A 6,000-nucleotide genomic window follows, 5' to 3' on the forward strand; every position below is an offset into this window, starting at 1 on the left:
TCTCATGAAAGATGTGCCAGCATGTCTCCAGTCCTATGTGTGGAGGGGTCCCTGAGCTGTTGACTAGACCAGGTTACTTAGTCCAAAGCCATACTCTCTTGTTGGCATATCTCCTGCAAGTATAATGAGACTCAAAAAAATTCCTGCTTCATTCGTGCATTAATTCCCAGAAAGAAATTACTCTCGGGACCATTGTAGTCAAGCAAGATTCTGTTTTAGTCTTCTTGCCCCGAAGATGAAGACAGCTGTAGAGTACAGCTTTGTAATTGTACAGTTCTTACAAATGCAGCGTACATACACTGCTCCCATGAGTTTAGCCTGTGTTTTCCTAGTTGATTTAGTTAAAGCATTGTAGATGGAAAGGATGGGGTGCCCAGAAGCTTTCAGTCCCTTCATCTAAAAATCAGTATTGAGTACCCAAGGTGTGTAACACCCTTCATGAGTTGTTCTTAAACCTAATGTTTTTATTATGTTGTTGGTGGGTGAGCTTAGTATGTATCTATACTTATGTATAGAAAAGAGATAAAGAAAAATGCTTTCTATGTGCAAGTTTACATATCATGTTGATAAATAAATAGCATTTACATAGCAGTAGGAAGAAGCATATAGAAATTGCTAACTAGCTTTTCTAATCGTTTAATGCCAAGGATACTAGGTGTTCACTTAAATTGCTCACATAGATTTCAGTATATAAATACATTGACTAGGCCCCTATCTGCTATAAAAGCAAATGTGTGGACTTTTGAATACTGACAATAAAGATAGATGTAACATTATATATATTACTTCAAACAGATTGTTAATGCTTTTCAATATAACTCATCTTCCCAAATGAGATCATTTGTCACTCTAATGTTTGCTATTTGAAAATATCATTATAAGTATATGCTAGCTATGCATATTACACAACTCATGTGACATTTCACCCCATAAACACATAAAGATGACTGGATTTTTGGAGCTGTTTCTAGAGGCAAAAAAGAATGGATCTTTTAAAATAATCTGTAATGTAGTTACCAGAAATAAATATGCAATACCAACATGGATGATCCAGAAAAAAATTTCCATTTCATTAATCTACATTTTGATCACTTCATCTAGTACTGTTTTTTCTTATCAATTCAGAGAAATATTGTACTGCTGAAAGCTACACTTAGTACACTTAGGTATACTCTTAAAAGTATTTTACTCCTATTTGCCCAGAATTGATCACCGCACTTTAGTGTACCATAAACAATATGCTGGGTTTTATGCCTGCAGCCTGTTTTCTAAAAGTGCTAAGCTTAGCAGGATTGCACTGTGATGATCATTGCTTTTGAATCTAACAGATTTTATGTTTTCAAACTACATGGATAATGATAACACATGGCCAGTTTTCCATTTAGTGCTGGAATTTTTCTGTCTCCTGGGGCAACCCCAGATAAGCCTTTTAAGGACTTGATTACAGTTTGGGCTCCCCCAAGTCTTTTTTCCTTCTGCTAAACACTTTGATTTTCAACAACTGCTCTATAATGCCCTGGTCTTTAGGACTTTCTCTCTCCCAAGCCTCTCTCTATGATCTACTCCAGTTAAATGTCTCTAGTTAAACACATGGGTTCAATCCCTAGCACTGGAAAAAAAGAGTGTTGGTTTCAGTTCTTTCTCCCCTGTATATCCATAGTCTTAGCGGTACAGTTTTTCAGTTCCTCCTACAAATGCAGGGTATATTTCTCACATGAATTTAGGCTGTTACTTACCACTTGATTTAGTTAATGAGATAGAAATGATGGGATGCTGCTTTTGAGACTAGGACAAAGCTACCATGTTTCCACTCCCCTCTTATATTTTTGTTATGTTCATAAGCAGAATGCACACTGGCTGGTCCAAGGAGGAATGAGAGATACATGGAGGCAACCCAGATCCAGTCCACAGCCCAGAGCCAGATTTCCACCTTGACTGGGATCAGTAGAGGTTCCCAAATGACCTGCAGATACATGAGATAGAAATATTTATTGTCATATGCAAATGAGATTTTGTAGTTGTTTGACAGCACAAATGGACTGATATAGGTCTGTTCTAGTTAAAGTGATATCCAGGACAAAATGTGAAGGATAGGTGCCTTTCTTTGGGACACTTAGGATTAAGTGTTGTACAATTGCATAATCCTATTTGTGAAATGTCCCAGGTTATGCTTCCACATAGACTACAATGATGTTAATACAATGAACTCATCTCCTATATTGCTTATTATTACATTAGTACTGCAATTGTGTGGGTGTGTATGTTTTTGTTTGTTGTTTATTTGTTTGTTTGTTATTGCAGTGCACAGAATTGAACCCAGAGCTTTGCACATGGTAGGCAAGTGCTCTACCACTGAGCCACACCCCCATCCATGCATTTGACTGTTTCTTTGTTCAAATTAGAAACATTCTTGGTTCATATAGAATCACTATGGCAGATGACCTCATCATTTGCTCATTTGTTTAATATTTTTAAATATGATCTAAATATGTAGTTTTTTTTTTTGTTGATACTCATTAAATTTCAGTTTGATGATTTGGCTATTTGAATTTTGAACTAAACCATGCAAAATTCATCTCATAGAATCATCCTATGTAATGTTCCTTAAAAAAAAATCTTTGGTCAGATAAATTTCCTAAAATATTTATACTGTATTATTATCTTGCATATTTTGATAAACATCAGATACTCAAAAGTTCTGAGAGGTTCTTCAGACTAAAAAAAATAAAAATAAATAAAAAAGAAAAAAAGATAAAAAATAAATCAAATTAAGCTTTACTCACCTAATATTTCTCAGATTTATCTTTCAGATAATACTAATAGTATTCAATAAAGTAATGTTCTGCCTAATGTAGTTTATGAATTGTCAACCTAAATCTATCAAATTTTTTAAAATTTTGATTCAACTTTCCAATAATATTACCTGTTAGTTCCACATTTCGATAAATATTTAAGAAGATGTATGTCTTCATCCAAGATACTGAGAAAAATAGTAAAAAGGTAGTGTTATGATAAACAACTGAAAATCTTTAGCTATTATCTGCCCCTGATTATGTGATATTTTCTAATTATTGTTTTTCAATCAGAAATTCAGAAAGTATTCACCTACTTGATATATCATTCATCCTACACTATTTCTTTTAGCTCACAAAATTAAGATAACCTTGTTCAGTGTTTTAAAATCAGAATATTTCCCTATTTAAAAATGGAATATACCAAAGGTAATTTTGGTTGTATTTTACAGTGTAAAAATTTTTGGATTGTAGAGTAAATGATACTTCTTATAGATTGTTATAATTTAGAAATTCATTTTCTCCCAAAAGTCCATGTATTCAAGGCTTGGCACCCCCCTACCCCACCAATGGGGCTACTGGGAGGTGGTGGAACTTTTAGGAGGTGGGGCCTGATGGAAGGAAGTCAAGTCTTTGGCTCCCCCTCCTCTCCTTGTTTTTCCTAGCTGTCATGGGATAAGCAGCTTTGGTTTACCACACAGTTCCCTCCATGATTTTCTGCTTTGCCACCATCCACAATGCAATAAAGCCAGCTTACCATAAACCAAAACCTCTGAAACTCTGAGCCAAAATAGACCTTTCCTCCTTTAAAGTGGATTTCTCTCAGATATTTCTCACAGCAATGGAAATCTAACACAGAGATGATTTAGAATTAGTTAGGTAATATACTACCCACAGAAGAAATAAGACTCATAGAACACTAGTTTCTGTTTTTGTCTTACATATAATAATAACTTAGTGTGTGCATTTATCTTCCATTTTATATAAATTCAAAACACATGCACAAGAGGCTACCATTCTACCTGCTGGAAGGTCTTATTTGCAAGATGTGTGTGTGTATGTGTGTGTGTGTGTGTGTGTGTTTCTTCCCTCCCTCCCTTCTTTTCTTCCTTCCTTTCTTCCTCTGTCTCTTTTGCAGTTCTGATGATCATACCCATAGTTTCATGCATGCTAGGCAAGCATTTAACCACAGAGCTATGCCCCCAGCTCCATATTCTACAGTTTTACTTGTAAAAAAATCTAACAGGAGTAGTAATTTCTTCAGAGTAGTAAAATAGTCCAAATTAGTTCACACTGGAAGATTTTTCTGTGATTGCTAGGGATTCCTCGATGAAATATTTAAAAAGAAGAAGAAGAAGAAATAAAGGGTGCAAGTAAATTTCTTACTTTCGTATATATAGAAATTCAAATCAATATTAACTACAACTGGAAACTATTTTAAGTGAAATAATAAATGTATGTAAAATCTAAACTCAAAATGACATTTCTATATTAATTATCCTGTGTCTGCAAAGAAAGAAATACAAACGATTAAAAGTTGAAAACATCAGTAGGAGAGAGGCACAAGAGTGTCATAAGTTTATAATTTTTTACTTATAAATGTGTCTTGCATTTAGACAGTATGCACTCATATTCTTGGCAAAATACATTTAAATGCCAATAAAATGGTTATATAACTAAATCAGTGTAAAATAAATATCTAAAGCTAAAAGTAATTTATAGCAGCTACTTCCTAATCACTCTTTTTGTCAGGTTGTTACTATTTAGTTTATATTGCTACTTTTGGCACTTTAAACAGAGTAGTTTTCTCATCTTTCATACTGTCACCTCCCAAAGTACGTGTGCTCCATGCCTGGCCTACTCATGTTTTCAGTCCCATATGTGTTACAGACTGCGCTGTGGTATATGGGACAAGAGTTTGAAATTATCATTAGAGATGGGTGTTAGTTTTTCATCTTACAAATGATTGAAGTAGAAAACAAAAAGATATTTTGTCAGTATAGACAAATACATTCTAGATGCATAACAGTGATGACTCATTCCCAATCTTTCTAAAGGCTGAAATGTCCATCCCTTACTGGAGGCTCTGACCCAACCAGTGTTGGGGGGTTCTTTTAAGGGACTCCTGGGTAAAGAGAACAGAGGCAATGTGATGATTCTTCCTCATGCTGTGTGCTTTTAATGCATGCATTAAAGGGCTGTAGTTCCTTTACTTGAGGAGCTTATTGTTTTTGCTGGGTCTTAGTCAAATTGTATCATTTGCTCCTAGTGATAAGGTACATTATTAATGTCCTTATACTTTGATTTTTCTAATTTGAACAACTCAGATGATAATACATGCTTGGCTTTTTGTATGGTGGACTAACATAATTCTAGTAGGGTTTTCCTTTCTTTTCCATTTTATAAATAAAATTGTGTCATTTGTACATTAAAAATGATTATTATTCCCCATGTTTCTTAGCACCTGTGTAATAATCTTGTTTTTATTTCTTTTCCAAGATAGAAATAAGTGAGTAATATACTGTTACTTACCACCAATTAAATGTTCTTTTTAATCTCATTCTCTTTTCTATTTGCTTTCCTAGAAATAATGATTATTAAAATAAGATTATAATTAAAAGGAAATATTTAAAAATAGGGGGAGGATAAAGAAGAGGAAAAAGAGAGTTACTAGAGAACAAAATTGACCAAATTTTATTGTTAAATTGTGTGCATTTACAAATATGTGACAATGAATTCTAGTATGTCTAACTATAATGCACAAATACAGCATAGTTTGAAAAATAAAAAATAAATAATAACCTTTTCCTTAGCATTTAAATCTTTATATAATCTGTGAAAATAATACAATTTAAGTAGTAAAATGCATCCATCTAACATTCAAGTGATTTCATTTCTTCTTTTTTTTTATTGGTTGTTCAAAACATTACAAAGCTCATGACATATCATCTTCCATACATTTGATTCAAGTGGGTTATGAACTCCCTCATTTCTTCTAACTATGATACAAACTTAGGGATAGGAGTTTACTCAAACCAAGCATCTTTGGCTATTTAATGTCACAGGTAATAGGTAGAGTGTTCCCTTAGCAGAAAGAGGCACCGATTTTTAGTTACTCTTTCTTAGCCATAATTCTTTCAGTATTGTTGCCTAAAAAATCATTACTAAGTCTATAATAGTTGGAGGCTGCATTTAAATACTGCATTTT

Source organism: Marmota flaviventris, chromosome 17, assembly GCF_047511675.1.
Source record: "Marmota flaviventris isolate mMarFla1 chromosome 17, mMarFla1.hap1, whole genome shotgun sequence".
Taxonomy (NCBI): domain Eukaryota; kingdom Metazoa; phylum Chordata; class Mammalia; order Rodentia; family Sciuridae; genus Marmota; species Marmota flaviventris.